This window comes from Suricata suricatta, chromosome 5, assembly GCF_006229205.1.
Source record: "Suricata suricatta isolate VVHF042 chromosome 5, meerkat_22Aug2017_6uvM2_HiC, whole genome shotgun sequence".
NCBI classification, from domain to species: Eukaryota; Metazoa; Chordata; class Mammalia; order Carnivora; family Herpestidae; genus Suricata; species Suricata suricatta.
This window is the reverse complement of record NC_043704.1, coordinates 69200082-69218428: the sequence shown is the minus strand read 5'-3', so window position 1 is coordinate 69218428 and position 18347 is coordinate 69200082. Positions and strand designations below refer to the sequence as shown.

The window sequence follows — 18347 nt, the reverse complement described above, 5'->3', positions numbered from 1 at the left end:
TTCCTTCAACTTCTGCATTGCACTCCTCTCCTGAGGGCTGGATGCCATCCTATGTGCTTGGCGTTGGCTGGAGATAAACATCCAGAAAAGAGAGCACCTCGTCTCTCCAAAACCCATTTTCTTCTTCCTCACATTCAAAGCCATAATATAAACACGACCAACAGTCTGCTTGACTCTGATGAAATGGCCAGGACATGTCCAGTGGCCACAGTGTAAAATGAAGAGATGTTCCTTTGCCTCTGACATAATCTCTCTCCCAATCTGCTGCTTCAGGCCTAATCCCTCACAGATTATGTTTGAGGTCCTCAAAAAGTGCTAACTACTACTACCTTTCCTATTTAAAAAGCGAAGCCCTTCCTCTTTCTCTCAGTGCCTCTGCCCAGGCACCTCTACTCATCAGGCACCTCTGAGAACAAGCTGCTTCAGCCCCTCCCTCTCAGCATCTAGACAGGCATTTGTCCTGGCTCTTGGATCCTTCTTTCCTGAAGTGGTTGATAAGAATGGATTTCAGCAGATACTGCCCAGGGCCTGAAGATTTATCAACGCTGAGGTCCTCTAATGACTGCCAATTAGTGTGTCCATTATTCTGGGCTGGGTCATTCAGCCTTAATCTACTTAATGGAGAAGGAACTCCAGCAAAGTCGGAAGCACCTTGAGCTGGTGGACTGAGCCAGCAGGAGGCAGCATGGTGAAGGCCCCCTTGGAGGTAGCCCAGCTCAGCAGGTAGCCTCCAGGTAAGGGAGCAGGGTCTTAAAAGGAGCTACTGATAGATGACTGCTCCTGCTGGAAACACATCCCAGTCACAAGTTACAGAGGGCAGCCTGAGGCTTAAGCTTCCTCACAAGGCCTGGGGCCAACTTCAAGGCAAGTGGAGGTTGGTCTTTGGTTCCCTCCTTCACATCCAACTCTCCATTGCCTCCTCTCAAAGCCCCAGTATCCAGCACTTATGGCACATTCTGTCTTCCCCAACTTATTGAAACCTGCCCCCCTAAGCTTCCAGGCCTTAGATCCCTTCCTGAGCATTCCACCATCGTCTTCTCATCCAAAAGTTAGATTTCAGTCAGTAAGAGTTAAGAATTAATAGCTAACATTTATTGGGATTTTTACATGCTTGACACCACTTCATCCATACAATAACCCTAATGAGGTAAATATTGATATTCTCAGCATCTTACAAATGGGGAAACAGAGGCCTAAAGAAGTGCCCAACATTACACAGTAATGAGTGGTGTGAGGTAAAGCAGGCCATTTTGATTTCAAAGCCTCATCACACTGCCTAAAAAGTAAGCCAATCAGCAAATAAGCCTACCACTGTGCTTGGTACTTCCAAGTTTTATTAAGTTTTAGGTTTCCTTTGGTTTTTAAAGGAGTCTGGTCATGCAAATCAATAGCTTTAACTGATAGAATTTAAGGATAAATGGTGTGGAGGTGATAAAAGGGGACAGATGCAGGTAGGTGTACTTTCAATTTAATTTCACCCCATACGAAACCACCTCCCCAAACCCAGCTGTATTCATCTCCCCATGACCAAAAATACCACTCCATGCACACTTTTAACCTGCTTGGCACATCTTCTTTGCGTATCTTCTTTGAGGGATTTCCAAGAGCTAGGAACCTTCAGCAAGTGATAGACTGATAAGGGAAACATCTAAGATAAGGTCAAGCCATAAATATGGCATATGGAAAACAGAGGAAGGGGAGATTGATCCTGAATCTGTAGAAGGTGTTGATTCAGGAACTGGACCTCCTCTTCTCAGGTGGAAACTATGAAGTGTCCTGTTGGAGGCAGACGGATAAATGTCCCTCTCTCTGGAGCCTCTTATAACAAAAGAGAGGATGTAGAGGCCATCAGGTTTTTCAAATACAGATACAAGTCAACCCTCAGGAAAGGCTGTCTTTGGTACCCTCATACTTCACACCTCTGTCCTCCAACCCTGTTCCTAGGTAACGAGGGCATGGATATTACAGCAAGGACAGCCTTCCAGCCCTGCTGGGGAAGTGATGTTCATGTTCCCAAGGTATGTGAGGGTTCTTAAACCTTAGTATGATCCTTCATCTTCCAGGAATATTTGCAAGGACCCAGCTCATCCAGTGGAGCCTTATGACTCCATCAGATATATTAGTTTTTATGCAATATACATTTATAGAAGTAATTTGTAGTGTGATTAAATCTTATGAATAAATTTCCAATAAGGCCATTCTTTCTCCTATAGAATTTTATTTTTGAATATTTTTCAGTAAATAAATGTATTGCATTTTGATCACAGGCTATCTCAATTTTTTTTCTTAAGTTACAAAATGTGTTTTTGAGGGACATGCCCCCAGCACTTCTGAATCCTGTTCATTAGAATTTGGCTCAATATTTTTCTGCATCATTCAGAGGATGTAGGCCCATAATTAGGGCAAGAAACGTCTACATGTCTTAATCCTTAACTCTAGCTGAGCACAAAGTATGACTGATACAGTGGGCTGCCTACTGAGTAGGAATTTACCCTTTTCTTCCTTGCTTACAGAACCTAGATTTTGTTCAGGAATCATTATCCAAGTGCCTTAAGAGAAACAGAGGCCCTCCCAGCCCCACAGGGTAAATGTTAATTATGTTATATCAATCATGAAAATTATATCCCCTTTCCAGTGACTTGTTTAGGAATTGGTGGTGAAATTATGTCCTTTGAGCCATGAGAAAAAGTCTCCGAAGGGGCATCTGGGATAGGCTTTCTTGCTCTTAAAAAAGACCTATGTGAATACATTCATGAAAACTAGGCTTTTTCAGCTGTCACTTCTCCATGTGATACAGGGCATGTGGCAGCCATCTTGGGACTATAAGGAACAGAAGGGTGAAAAGAATTGGGGTCCTGGGATCTCCATTCTTAAAATGGCAGGCTAGGCAATTAGGATCAACCCTCCCACTAATGGCAATTTTTTTTCCAATCTTCTTAAAAGCATTAAAGAACTAAGAAAAATAACAAAGAATTAGTAGGCCAAAACCTAGGAGAAGGGGAGAATCAAAAGAGGTTGGTCCAAAACACAAAGGAGCTTTTGCTCTCAGAATATTCGCCAATCTGCAAGAAATTGTGGCAAAACTAAGCTGCTTCTCTAACAGATAGGATGGGCAAGAGGACCAAAAATTAAAATTCTGGGCCTTCTCAAGGAAGGGATTCTGATAAATAACATTCCACTCCAAGCTGGGCTTTCACCCAGAGAAAGAGCTTCACTGTTAAGGGAAAGGTAACCAGTTTTCATGGAAACTTGAAACACAGCTACCTATAATCTAGTTCCAAGGATGGATCCCCAAGCATTCAAATATTGGAGTACGATAAAATTACACTGATAGTATCTATAGGTGTCTGACAAAAGAAAAATGATCATTATAGGAGGAAGTTACAATCCTAGGCTGCAAATTATTATAAAATATTTTTCAAAAATAATGACCAGGACACAATCAAAGATAACACAAGTTAAAAAGACACCAAGAACAAAAATTATCACAAACAGCAGCCTACAGAAACAGACCACAAAGATTCCAAAGACTCCAGATATTAGACTCCAGATATCCAACTTAGACACTAGAAAGCAAATATGTTTACTATGTTCAGGGAAACAAAAGACACAATTTCAAGGTTTTTCATTGGACTGAAAACTTGGGGAAAAAAGTTATTTGAAAATGACTTAAATAGGGATTCTATTTCACTTAGCATGACACCCTCGAGGTCCATCCACTTTGCTACAAATAGCCATATTTCATTCTTTCTCATTGCCATGTAATACTCCATTGTATATATATACCACATCTTCTTGATCCACTCATCAGGTGATGGACATTTAGGCTCTTTCCATGATTTGGCTATTGTTGACAATGCTGCTATGAACATTGGGGTACATGTGCCCCTATGTGTCAGCACTTCTGTATCCCTTGGATAAATCCCTAGCAGTGCTATTGCTGGGTCACAGGGGAGTTCTATTGGTAGTTTTTTGAGGAACTTCCATACTGTTTTCCAGAGCAGCTGCACCAGTTTACATTCCCACCAACAGTCAGGCAGAGGAGGACAGATACCATATGTTTGCACTCATAAGTCTAACAGGAGAAACCTAATGGAGAACCATGGAGAGGGGAAGGGGGAAAGAGAGTTGGGGAGAGAGGGGGACGCAAAGCCTGAGAGACTATTGAATACGGAAACCAAATGGAGAGTTGAAGCAGGAGGGGAAGGGGGAACGAAGGTGGTGGTAATGGAGGAGGGCACTTGTGAGGAAGAGCACTGGGTGTTATGTGGAAACCAATTTGACAATAAACTATTAAATAATTTTTTAAATTGAAAACAAATAATTATTCTAGCACCGAAAAATACAATACTTGAAATTAAGAAGTCAAGAAGTCAAGGAATAATTTTAATTTCAGATTAAACTTAGCTGTCTAGAAAATTAATACACTTGAAGATAAATTGGAGGAAACTATCTAGGATGCACCAAGGTGAGATAAAATACAAAAAATATAGAAGTAACAATAATAAATTTAGAAGATACAGTGAGAAATTTCAACTTTGATCAATTTCAAAATTGACTCAAATAAAAGAAATATTTATTTCAATCAACTGGTATCCCAAAAGGAGAGAAGAGAAAGAACAGAGATAATTGCTGAGAATTTTCCCAAGAGTGATGAAATGCAACAATCTACAGATTTCCTGTAAGAAGTCTAATGAACCAAAGCTGACTAAATAAGAGAGAATCTGGTGATGACATTGAGCCTCTTATTTAACAGCCCACCTTCTGAACTTCTTGTTAAGCAGGAGAAGCAGGAAGAGAGGGGCAGAAGTTTTATTGTTTAGGCTGTTTTGAGTTTGGGTTCAGTTACCTGCAACCAAAAGTATCCTAAATAATATTCATAGTGAGAATAATGTATCCACCATTTACTGAGTACTATGTGGCCAGCATTGCATATAGATTTCTATTTTGTGTAATTCCTCACAAAGCCTTACAAGGCAGTATATGTCAGAGTCAATACAGGCATGGTAGACTATGGATATAAACCATCTTGAAATCTCAGTAGCTTAACAGAAAAAAATTATTATTTCTTGTTTGTACTACAAGTTCAACATGGTTCAACAGAGGGCTATGCTCACAGTCATTCAGGGTCCCAGGATACCAGAGACTTTATCCCAGCCTAGCTTCTACAGTCAGTGAAACAGTATGAAGTTAATAGTTATTGGCTTTTAAAGCTTCCATTTGGAAATGAAACATCTTATTGCTGACATTTCATTGGCCAAAGAATATCACATGGCTGAAGGTATAGAGAAGAGCAATCTTACTGTGTGCTCATAAGGTGGAAAACTGTAAATATTAGTAAATATTTGACTACCACAGAGAGATATTACCCTAATTCTTTAAATGAGGAAGGTAAGGCTCAGAGAGGTATTTAATACTTGTTAGACAGATGAGTTGACAATGCACTCATTAATATATCTTCCTGAAGGTGATATTATGGACATGACTACTTGAATTTTTGTGATCAGTTTAGTGAGAAGAGAAATGAAGCAGTGATATGATCTCTAAGGAGCCAAGCAGAGGGTCTAGCTGGGTCTCATTATGATCTATCCCAGAATCATTACCCTCAAGGTCAGAGTATGGAACCAAGGCAGCCAGTGGCAGGGAGATGGGGGAGGCAAATATTCTAGTCCTTCCCTTGTTCCTTATGCTAACTAGATCCTTCCCTGTGTGGATAAGAATGGACTGAAATTGGCCAAAGAAAGAGTTTATATACATGCACTAAGGGTTCCCACTATCCTATATATTCCAGGTGTTCAAGATGTGGTTAAGAGAGGGGAAAAATAAGCCCACGTAATCGAGTTGGCCATGCCAAGTTTCTTAACTTTGATCTCGGCAAATTCAGAAAGTTGGTCAAGGCAAAAGAGATGCAAACGGAGAGAGCTCTTAACCCATCATGTCCAAACATAGGAGAAGGGACCACCTTGTTCTCTTAGGTCCTCAAGACCTTCCTATGAGGTAGATTTTCCAGCCTGTAATGTGCAGAACATTCCCCACCTCCTCCCATACCTACTCATGACACATGCACCTCCCTCTTCCCAGTACCTCACATGTACTGGCTGGGCCCCCCCAGCTGCCCTTCCTGCTATGCGTGGACTGCCTCTACCAGCCCTGTCCAACCTCCTGCAAACATAGCAGCGTCTGTCTGAGATTCTCGCCCTGTGGCAGGGAAGGAGTCAATACCAGGGTTCTTATTTATTTATGTGTTGGTTTATTCCTTCCCAGGGATGAGGCAGCAGTTAAGGGGAAGAGGGGGGAGGAACAGAGAGGGAAGGCCCAGAAAAGAAGCTGTGGTGGGTTAGAGATTGGCAGAAGAAATGTCTCTATAATTTCAACTGCTTTCAAACCACACTGTCTCTAACTGAGCCCCCTGGGGTGAAAGGTCTGTGTTTTACCGGGGATGAGAGTTTATAACCTTAATTATGCCTTGAAGCATTTGGCTGTGTTCATCTTGAAACTTCCAGCAGAAAAAAAGAATGTGGTTTCCATTACAGTGTCACTGAGGGACTTGTACTGGGGTTGGGATCATTAAAATGAAAACACTGATGAGTAAGCCATGGCATTTTGTCTCCAAGACTTACGTCCTTCCTCCACCCCTAGTCCTGTACTTTATTTTGAGATAGGCTTAAAATAGTCCATAAAATATGGAGCTCATTATCCCATCTAACAGATTTCATTTGGCATGAATGTAGATTAAAAGCCCCATGCCAATTCTTCCTCCTAGCCTGAGTTTATAAGGAAGACAACTCCTTTGCCTTTGCTCTGGGCTGGGTTCTTTAGAACTCAATACTGCAATAGACCAGGAGAGTCAGGAGGTGCCACTTCCAACTCCACTCAGCTTATTTTTCATGATAATAGCAAAGGAGGATGGAGAAAGAAATAGTCTGTTTAGGGGCTCCTTACAAATTTTGCCTGGAGCCTTAAGAAGCTGGATACAGTATAGACACCCCTCAAACCCATGAATTCTTCATCCTGCCCATTCTTCCACATACAATGACTACATTAGGTATGTTAAGCTTGTTAAAGGGGGCAGGACTGGAGGTTGAAACAACAGGGAATATAATGAAAACCGGCCCAGCGAGTTTTTGTGTCCTGCTTTCATACTCAGGTTTAGCCAATAGCTGACTGTATGGCCTCAGGAACTGAAATCCTCTTTTTGGGCTCAGTTTCCTCATCTCTTAAATGAGAGGTCTCTTCCAACTCTGGCTCTTCTTTTGCTGAGGGTAAAATTATGGAGGTAAAGAGAGTGAGAAACCAAAACCTCTTCTCACCACTGATCTTGTTTGGCCCAATACCATCTCTTGAACCAGTAAATTCACTTCTTATCTGATAAAGCTCCAGCCTTCTCTGATTACACCTTTCGTCTGAATCCCTAGAATGTTTGCACTGTATTTTCTCTTACCCGGAATGCCCTTTTCCCTTGCTGTACACAAATCCTTAAAAATCCAAATACTCATAAGTACATGCTGATGGCTTGATTTATGTCTTTAAAGCCTTCTACACACAGGTGTCATCTCCTCTCCAAGAGTTTCCCACAGGGCCCAGAATAGGGTTTTGTAGAAGATGAGGAAGAAGGGACTGATCTCTCAATTTCACTGGCAGTCTTATGATTCTCCACTCAGTTTTCATTTCCTCGAAACTGTTAAATGGCAGAATTTACAGGTGATAGACCTCCCCACCACCTCACCCCTGTACTTTCTAGTTATAGGTCCTCCCTGAGTCCCCTCAGTTATCTCATCAATACAATGAGAATAACACTGCCTACATCACAGGGTTGTTGGAGGCCTGAATGAAGCAGGTGAAAACTTATCCAAGGTCTTGATCGAGCCCATCTCTCTAGTCTCAACCCATAACACTGCTTGCTCTTCTGCTAAGAATATCAAAGCTACCTGAACCGCATTTCCTCTTTTTTTCTTCTTTCTACTTAAAAATAGATTCCTAAGCACCTCCCTCTACCCTCCTTCCAGCAGAGGAAGCACTCCCCTCCTCCGGTCTACCACTTCTATCTGTACTCTTCCTTCAACTCACTCCTACCTCCTCCAGGTCACTGCTGCATTTCACAGCACTTATTACCAGCTCTTATTAGAAATTCAACTGTTGCTGGACTTGTGTATCATCTGTCTCACTCACTAGAATGTAAACTTCATGAAGGCTTCATGCCTTATTCATGCTGTATCCCCAGAAAATAGCACAGGCCCGGAACACAGTCAGTACTCAATGAATATTTATTGAATGGATTAATAAATCCATTTCTCTATATCATTTTCAAACTTCTCTCTGTCACTGGCCCCACCCCATCCTCATATACAGTCAGGCCTCCCTTCCTTAACAAAAACCATCATTTGACCCTAACGTCCCACCAACCACTATTCTATTTTTACCTTGCATTTTCTGACATATTTCTCAAACAAACAATATGTGCTGGCTGCTGCCTCATCTTTACCATCTCCTCCCACCGCAATCTGGTTTCTCCTCGCCAAGGCTGCTGAAACAAAGCTGTGAGTAGTCACCAAAGCCTTCTGTCACCAAACTCCTCAAAATGCCCCAACCTCGCTGCAAATGGGGATCCCTAACTGTCCTTTCTCTTCTACTCCCATGAATTTAGTGTCTCCTGGCTCTCTTCCTAACTACCCTTGGGAATAAATACTCTCCTCACTTTGATTCTGTCTCCTCATGTGTACACTTTCCAAGATCAGTCTACATTAATCATATTTCCCCCTATACTATCTTCCCTGGGCTAATATCAACTTCATGATCACTTTTAGGTCAATAAATCAAAACCATGCTTCTGCTACCCTAACTCTTCTCTAGAAACATAAACATAAAGATGCTAAGCATTATGTTATATCGTATTATACTTCTTATATTTCTAGGACCAGGCACTGGTACCAGATTCCCAGTACCTATATTCCCTACTGCCTGGTATGCAGAAATTGTTCTGTACATTTTTTAATTAAATGTTACTACCCTGCCATCATCTGCCTTTAACCTGCCATGCAAGCAAGACTCTTCACAAGGTGGCCCCAGCCTATCTCTCCAAATGTAACTCACACCACACAGACAATCCAGGGAGTCTGTACTCTCTGACTTCCATCCTCATAGTTAAGTACCACTGAAGCTTAATTCAGTATTCTCCTTTTTATCCTACCTGCCACTGTAGTGTTTGTTATTGTCTACTTCCCCCACTAGACTGTAAAGTCTTATGAATACAAGAATACTGTCTTCTTCAGCACCATATTCCCAGAGACTTAATTGGGCATAGCACAGAGGAGGCCCTCAGAAGATATTTGTTGAATGAGTGAACATTTCCTCTTTCATGCAGACTATTTCTCCTGCTTAAGAAATAATACCTAACAGCACCATGTAGATATATTATAGGTACTATAGGTATATTATTTTGCAGATATTGAAAGTATTGTCCACATAGAACCATGGAACCTTAAAGGGTCAACAGAGACTCACAGAAATTAGTGATAGATCTTGGTCTTTTCGGGAGTTTGAATTGTAAGCTCTCCGAGGGCAAGGGGCCTACTTACTATCCCCAAATGCTCCCTGCCATGCATAGGCCCTTAGCAGATATGATTACTATTGCCAGCAATATCACCACCAATATTTATTGCTTTGACCATTTCTTTGATAACAAGCTGCCTCCATCTGTAAGGTGAAGGGTAAACTCTCACTTATGCTGAGAATCCAGCTGGCATTCTGACCATCCAGGGACACAGCAACCCCTCTACCCCTTGGCTATCAGCAATCACTGAATATGTCACAAGAGAAGAACAGGCCCTGGGAGGCCATGACACACCCAGAGAAGTGCTGCTCTGCCATTCTCACATCACAGTAACTTCCACCTCACCGGATGGAAACACCACACCTGGACCTCACAGAACAGCTATCGGTGTCCTTCCCTCAGGACTTGGCCTAGATACATCTTGTCTAGTGATCTCACACCACAGACAAGACATCCCAGCGAGATACTCTGTATGTGCTGACAGGGGAGGTGGAAAGAAACCCCAGTTTCACATGTGTGTTGGAGGAAGAGTGGGCGTCTCCCCACCTGTACCATAGCACATATAGAGAGAACTCAGCCCAGATGGGAGTCTGGGGTCCTGGCTGTAGCAGCTCTGTGGCTTTAGTGAAGTACCTAACCTCGATAAGCCTATTTCCTATCTGGGAAATGGGGGCTAAAGTAATCTATCTCAAAGAGACATACTGCAGACCCACAGATATAAGATATTAGAATTGTCAAATCATTATAGCACTCTGTTTTCCTCCTTAACAATGCCTTGATAATCAGTATCTTTTCTTTGTTCCCTGGAGAGTTCAGGTACTCTGTGAGCCAAAGTGATTTATTAGAAACAATCCTGAACTAGGTGTCTGAGGGAGAATACAAAGAGATAGTGGGACAAGGACCTAAACTCAGAGAAGATCTGCTCTCATTGGAGAAAACAGGACCCCCCATGCCACACACACACACACACACACACTCTCACCCAGGAGTAACTAAGCTCATAACAGCAGCAGAAATCTGGGAGGACAGCATGCACCCACCAAGCACTTCTTCAGCTCAGGCATTGCCACACACATTAACTCCTTCAGTGCTCACAACAACCCCATGAGACATGTCCTGTTACTACCCACAGGAGCCTATTAGGTGTATCATGGAACACCTAATCTTGGGCAACTAAGTGCCCACCTGCCTCCTAACAGAACCACGTATGACCAACTAGAAGAGCCTTTTCTGGAGGACATAGGAGCTTCAAGGTTTAGAAGGGGAAGGGTGTGTATTAACTACGAGGAGGAGACACTTGGGGCATTTCTAGTGGAAGCACAGGAAAATACAGAGGTTTCTGGGGAGATTCTGGTGTGGAGCAACAAAGAATGGTCTGGGATGGTGTTTCTAGTGGTGCTGTGTTCAAACTATTTATTGGACAAGGGAATTGGTTCCTTTAGAGAAGTGATCTTATGCCAAAAGCCAATTAAGTAACTATAAGAGATATATATTTGTAACTTAAAAAGCTAAGCTAAAATAACTTCTTTATGTATTATAGGAAGATTCATCTCAAATGGGAAGGTGATTACAACCTAAATTCCTCTGATTAGAAAATTCCCAGTGCAGGAGAGCCATCCAACACTTTTCATACACATGCTGTGTGCTTTTCTCATCTTTTTCCCACAGGCCATAGGAGGGAAGGAACAAGTCATAACGGTTGGCACAAAGAAGCCACACATCAAGCTGGGCACTCCTATGCAACAGTTAACAAGAGCAGAACAAGCCAAAACAAAATGGGTATCCATTTGTCCATGATCCTGGGTATCCTACTGTCCATGGCAATAGGGACTGGCCACAGCAGATGGACTAAGCAGAGATGCCAAGTCTGACCCAGTCAGGGACCAGAGCTGGGCAGATTACTGAGCAGCAAGCAAACCACAGACAGGGCATCTGTCCGTGACAGAAAACCAAGGGCCAAGAAGAGGGCTGTAGGCATGGGAAGAATGAGATCAACATGCCTGAGAGCCACAGCCATTAGAGCTGGCTGCCTCGTGACCCTATACTGTACCTGGGCAGAGTCAATCCTTGGGTTAGGACATTTCAGAGAAGGTTGAGGCAGGAGAGAGCAGCTACACAGGGAGAGGTGAACTCTGGTGAGAAACACAGGTAGATTCCTGGCTGAACTACAGCCCAACACTGTGAAGGCTTAACGAAAGAGACTCTCCTCACTGCCCAACTATCTGAAAGGAGAAAAGCATTTTTCTTTCTCAAATTCTAACTGAATATGGGCAGTGCCCAATTGTTGGGGGCTATACTAAGAAGGAGTAAAAGGGACTTGACGTCTGCAGTGACAAACTGCCATCCCAATATCCAAAACCCTAGGTGGACAGAACAGAGAGCAAAAACTCCAAAGCAAGCTGGGGCAGACAACACCCTGCACATAGGAAAAATTTAGTTCCTAGAAATAAGGAAAGTCAAGGTTTAGTTAGGTAGTGATAGAAAACGGTTGCAGTTGTTTTTAAAGAAAATTGCATGAATTATACCCAAAAGATAGTGTTCCTTTAAGTTTTACTCCTCAGTGCATCCCTATGTTTACTCCTGTGTTTACTATTCTCATATATTCTCATTTATTTTGTTATTTTGCTAAAGAGGCATTTTTGCCTTTACTCTCTGGCATCCATGTTACAGGATGGCAATGAGCAGTCCCAAGCCTGGCTACCATCAGAATCACTTGCAGAGCCCTTAAAGATGTCGATGTCCAGGCTCATTTCCAGCGATTCTAATGTAACTGGCTAGGGCTGGTGATGGGAAGAAAGGAGCTGGACACTGTACTTTCTAACAACTCCTGGGTGATTCTCGTGTATATCCAGGGGTAAGAATCAGTCGGTTTCAGGTCCAGAAGCCAGAGCACTTTGTGGTAGCTACAAAATATGGACAAAACACCAAGAAGAAATTAGCAGTCTAAAAGCTATGTTATAAATTCACTTTATAAATAACACTTAAGTTTTCCACACATCAGTCATTTATGTACTTCTGACATCATTTTACCATATCCATTACCTCCTATAGTTATTTCCTCAATAATATTTTAAATCAATGCCATTTTACTTAAATTTATTTTAAAAAGAAACTAGTGGACTGAGGGTAATGGCAAGGTGACAGTTCCTGAGAGGGGAAAAACACTCAAGTCAGGAGGCAGGGAAAGTCAGAAGACCCAGGATGCAGGGCAACATTGCCACAGCCATTGGGTGAGGAAAGTGAGAAGCTTGGAGATGGGTTGGAGACTAACAGAAGAATGCCAGAGAATGGGGTTACAGGTAGCAAGTGCCCATATGAAGCTGTGCCCTTAAGAAGCCCTAGGGAGAGGGGGGGTGCCTGGGTGGCTCAACTGGCTAAGTGTCCGACTTCAGCTTAGGTCATGATCTCATGGCTCATGGGTTTGAGCCCTGTATTGGGCTCTGTGCTGACAGCTCAGAGCCTAGAGCCTGCTTCAAATTCTGTTTCTCCCTCTCTCTCTGCCCTTCCTCTGCTGGCTCGCTCGCTCTCGGTCTCTCTCTCTCTCAAAAATAAACAAACATTAAAAAAAAAAAAAGGAGGAGGAGGAGAAGCAGAAGCCCTAGGGAGAGAGAGAGGCTGAGGAAGCAGAGAAACTGAGGCCAGAGATGGAGGCAGGGCAGAGTAGGAGACTGAAGCAGGGCTGGTGGAAGTGAGGGGCAATCTGAGCATTGAGTGGGGCTAAGGGCGGTCTGTGTTGGATGAAGTGGGGGTGGGGACGAGGGGTGGCACAGCAGAAGCAGACATTGGGGAGGCAGACTGCTGGACAGCACCAGGCGGTGACCAGCAATAGACCCTCCAGCGAAATGTGTAAATCACCTAAGATGATCTCACGACAACCAGTGGCAGACATCGCGTATAGTGGAAACACCGCCCATGCCTATGAAGAAGGAGTCACCAGTCTTCCCCTCTTCCTCTTTCCTCCAACATGATTGCACGTAAACAAAGAAATATAAATCCCCACCTCACACGTCAGGTCCCCAAGGACATGCCAAAACTCAACAACCACAAAAAGTGACATTACTTCTCTTACATACTACTCATGTTTCTTATCTGTATGAGCTCCTTTCTTTCCATGAACAGTCCCTACCACAGGAACCATCTCCTCAGTCACTGTCTGTAAGCACAGAACACAGTCAGCAGAATTGACAAACAGTAACAAACACCGCAAAAACAGTGTCTGCTATTAGCAAAATAAATCATCAAAATAATCATGTCTAAGCAAGTTGGTAGTTCATTATCATATAGGTCCTTACATATAGACCAAAAATATCCTTACACATAGTTAACTACAGCCCTAAAAAACTATCTCTTTTACTATTTAAAATCCGTACCCTTATTTTTTTTTTAAATAATGGGGGAGACAAAAGGTTCGTCTGCAGTCACCAAGCACGCACTGTCAGTTCTCAGGAAAGTTTATTTCCGCTCCATGATGTGTTGTTTCCTCCTCTTTCCTAGATGTGTCAAAGCACAGATTCCTGTATCCCCTAGTCACAGCCAAGAGAATGACTCAGGCGGCACACAGCTTGTCGATTATTTCAATTTCCTGGGCTAAGCTCATCATTTCCCTCTTCTAATTTCTTATCCTCTCCTCACTTTCTTGAGGCCTGTTGCTTTCAAGATGACATGAGCCATGACAATAATGAGGGTGAAATGACATGAAATCCTAAAACAGATGAAGGGAGCTAAATTCTGATACACTAAGGAGAGATCCAAGAGAACTTCGTTCACCACCCTGAAGGACGAGTTCATCATCCATCCATCCATTCAACGAATATTTACCAAGCATCTCCCGTGACTTATCTCAATCTAGCACGCCACTTAAAATCATGTGACTGGCTACACAATGTTAGGTAACATTAGCTGCCAGAGGGGCGTTCTATAAACAAAACTTCTGCTGAATACAGATGTGAGTGTGCACACATGTACACACACAGTACTAGGATACCCACTAACCAGAACTGGGCAACATAAACAACACTCAACCTCAGAAGCCTGGAAATAAAATACCCTTCACAGCCAGGAGGGGCTAATTTAAAGCCTCATAATAAAGAAAACCCTAGAGACACTGTTTATGACAGACCATAAACTTTCAATTACAGCCATACATGATGACAAAACATCCATGGAAGAACACACAAATCTGGCAACCAACTTTTGCTATCCAGGGGTACAGGTTAATCCATTAATCCATAAATGTATTAACCTGACATTTCTAAGAATGCTTGACACTTTTTTCTTTTTTTTTCCAATGTTTATTTATTTGTTTTGAGAGAGAGTGAGCATGCATGAGAGAAGGGGAGAGGGGCAGAGACAGAAGGAGAGAGAATCTCAAACAGGCTCCATGTTCAATGTAGATCCCAATGTGGGACTTGATCCCACAACTGTGAGATCACGACCTGAGCCAAAATCAAGAGTCAGATGCTCAACCGACAGAGCCACCCAGGCACCCCGAATGGTTGACACTTTTACATGTACTAACACAATAAATTTCCCCCAAATTTTATAACATAGGTATTGGCATAATATTCACATTTTTCACTTGAGAGTAAACCATTTATTCAAGGGCACTTGGAAAATAATGAAGCCAGAACTTGAATCTAAATTTGCAATTCATGGATTCAAGCATTTTCAAAAAAATAAACATAAATTATTATTATTACACCTTATACACTAACATCTAATTTCTTCTTCTAGTTAGTACATGTTAGTTTGAATTTTGTTTTAATTCACATAAGTATAAATTGTCTCTAAGCCTCTAATAATTCTTAATTAGACTTTTCTCAGTTCCTGGTTATTCCACCTGTTCCTGTTTTTCCCAGGATGTTCATAGGAGAGTGAGAATTAACTGTCCTGGTAATAAAAACTAATATTCAAGGGCCACTTTCTTCATGCCAAGCACAAGGGTAAAGTATTTCACTTGTAGTTTCTCCCTCAACTCTTACAGCAACCCTCTGGGTCAGTGCTATTATTACCATCGTCACCCCTTCTTACAATGAAGGAAAGGAGGCACAGAGAGTTTAGGTAACTTGCCTGAGATCACACAGATAAGGGAGATTCACACTTAGGCACTCCTTCCCCATCCCCCAGTCTATGACCTCCATGGTAAGAAGTTCTGGCTTTCCGAACACTTTCATCTCCTCTCCAGGCTGGGCTCCCACTGGCCTGTTTCTCAGAGCCAGGGAGAGACTGCTTCTCGCGTGTGTCCTCCATCTTTGTTTCTCCCCGAAAAGAGCCCTGGCTCACCTGCTCTATGCAGCTTTCCGCCTCCACCTGGCACTGACCTCCTGGCACACCTAAGAATGTTCCCAATGGAAATGAATACACCTTGGGTATATAGCAGGGCTTCCCAGGATCATCTTTTCCATCAGGGGTTTGATCTCATTCTTGCCAAAACCTCTTAAAGGAGCCAAAGCTTTTAAAAATAGCACTCAATATTTTTAAAATTATTCAACCAAGTTAACAGTGGCTTTTCCTTACAGCAGAGTATCTGGATTCTTGCATCACATTATCAAGATATTTAAATCACATAAATATGTGAGAGTGAAATGTATTAAGGTCAGATTAACCTGAGGCACAAAATTGACTTTCCTTTCTCATTCCACTGACTGCAAATTCTGAACCAGCTCTATCTACAGATAATCCACAAAAGGAGCTGTCCTCAGCGCAGGTGCCTTATAGCTCCATGAGGCTGAGAGGCATGTAAAGAGGAAATGAATACTTACTAAGCACCTACTGTGCAAGAGATATTATGTGTTTTATATTATTTGTAATATAAATATTTACATTATTTATAAATCATTTATGTTATTTATAAGTTAAATAATAATTCCACAACAACCCTAGCAAATAGATCTTTACCAAGCCCATTTTACAGATGAGGGAAAGGCTGAGAAAAGTCACATAAATCAGCCTAAGATCTAAGTGGCAGAGCTGAGATCTGAGCCTACATCTGTTTGTTCCCAGCTTCTTGCTGCAGGGACCATTCTCCTTGCTACACGGCTTCTCAAAGTGATCTATCAAAAGCCCTGCAATACAGGGCTTAACTTGTCTTTGATTATAGTATGGAGCTTGATTTAAAAAAAAAAAAAACAGCGAGAAATGAGATCCTGATTTACAGATGCTCCCCAAATGGCCCTAAGCTCCCAATTCCCAGCTGGGTCACAAACATCCCAAGAAAAACAGCCTTTCTTTACTTTCCATGGGTTGGCTACTTGCCTATGTCATTCCCTGTTATTTCTCTTCTTGCTCCCTGCTCCCCACGATCTGTGTCTTTCCATGTGTGTGTGCCTCTCTCTCTCTTTCGCGCACGTACACACACACACACACACGCACACACACACTCAGGAATACCTCGATCCAGCAGCCGGAGCAGGCGGAGATACCAGAGATACCACTGGTCCCAGAAGCGGTCCGTCATCCCACCCTGAACTCATCCTTCACAGCCAGTCCCTCAGCAGAGCCTCATCCCACCACCTCCGACTCGAGGAGGCCAGAATTACTTGATGCTGGGCTCACACGCAGCCTGCTCTGAGCAAATGCCTGCCTGCGAAGACAGCCACCAGTCCTCCCACACAGAGGCTGACTGTGCCGGAGCCGTTTCACAGCAACAAAGGAACAAGTGCAGAACACCGCCGCCTTGTGCAGACCTAGTCTGCAGGGGCCCAAGAGGAGGTCAGAGATGCAGGAGGAGGGAGCCAGGGAGAGCTGTCACAAAGAGGCAAGGTTAGAGGTGGTCTCGGGAACGAAAACCCACATTCTAGCCCGTCTTAAATTTTAGTCCAGAATCTCTCGCCATCCTGGCTTTCCCTGCCTCTCATACCACAGGCCAGTGGCTCCCGTAATGGGACTGGGGAGGGAAACCAGGAACTCAGCCATCCAGGATTCCAAGGCCTGCCCAGAAGACCCAGAACCTCACTGCCTCACTCCACAGACACGAGAGACACCCCTGCCCAAGACCACTAGACCCACATGAGTAGAAAAAGGCCACAGACCTTTACTGTCTACGTCCATTTGTGACCCTACCATCATGGAGATAGCACAGGCTCTGGAGTCACACAGTCATCTCAAATCCTGATACCACTTAATAGTTGCCTGGCTTCAACCAAGTTTCATCAACTCCCTCAGCCCCAGCTTCCTCCTCATAGACTAGAGAGAAACTGCCCCACAGAAATATTGTGAGGTTCCCAGGAAAGGAAGAATGTGCCATTTCTGGGATAGCACTCCGTGGAGAGCAGTGCTCAAGCATTCATCCTCCTTACCTCTCAACCCCTCTCCTTTGTGCCAGACTCTCCATTCCCACATGTTCGTACATCCCATGGTTTCCCACCTCCCACCTTTGCTCCTGCTCTTCCCACCAATAGCATGGCTTCGTCTGGTTTTCCCAACGTCTAACTCAAATACTGAAAATTGGGTAGCTGTCTCTGATCTTCCCCTTTATATTCCATTTCACTTTCTCCTTGTCTAGGACTCTGCTGCCTTACTTGATCATAAAGTCCATGAAGACAGGAACTGCTTCATAATTATCATTGTGTTCCCCAGTGTACTTCACATAGTGCCTTGAATGTTCCAAGTGCACAAGAACTTACTTACTGAACAAATGAACAGATAAGTGAGTCTGGGAGTGCCACATAATTTCATTCTCATGGCAAGGAGAGGAATGCACTGTGGCACCTCAGTACCTGGGCACTGCCTAAAGCCTGTAGGAAGATGAGAGGGCTCCCTGTGCTTGCCCTGCTGGGAACCCATTTTACAGTGGACT

General features: G+C 43.1%; 1 protein-coding gene and 1 long non-coding RNA gene across 2 annotated transcripts in view; both read right to left on the bottom strand.

Annotated features, from left to right (window-relative positions):
- The window catches only part of KALRN (kalirin RhoGEF kinase), a 609954-nt gene that overhangs the window by 529824 nt on the left and 61783 nt on the right, over positions 1 to 18347 (bottom strand). The gene's annotated exons all lie outside the window — the stretch shown is intronic.
- Positions 12136 to 18347, bottom strand: part of LOC115291825 — a 65156-nt gene continuing 58944 nt past the window's right edge. Inside the window, exon 3 of the long non-coding RNA XR_003908689.1 lies at positions 12136 to 12453. This is a non-coding gene — a long non-coding RNA (uncharacterized LOC115291825). The remainder of the gene's footprint in view (positions 12454 to 18347) is intronic.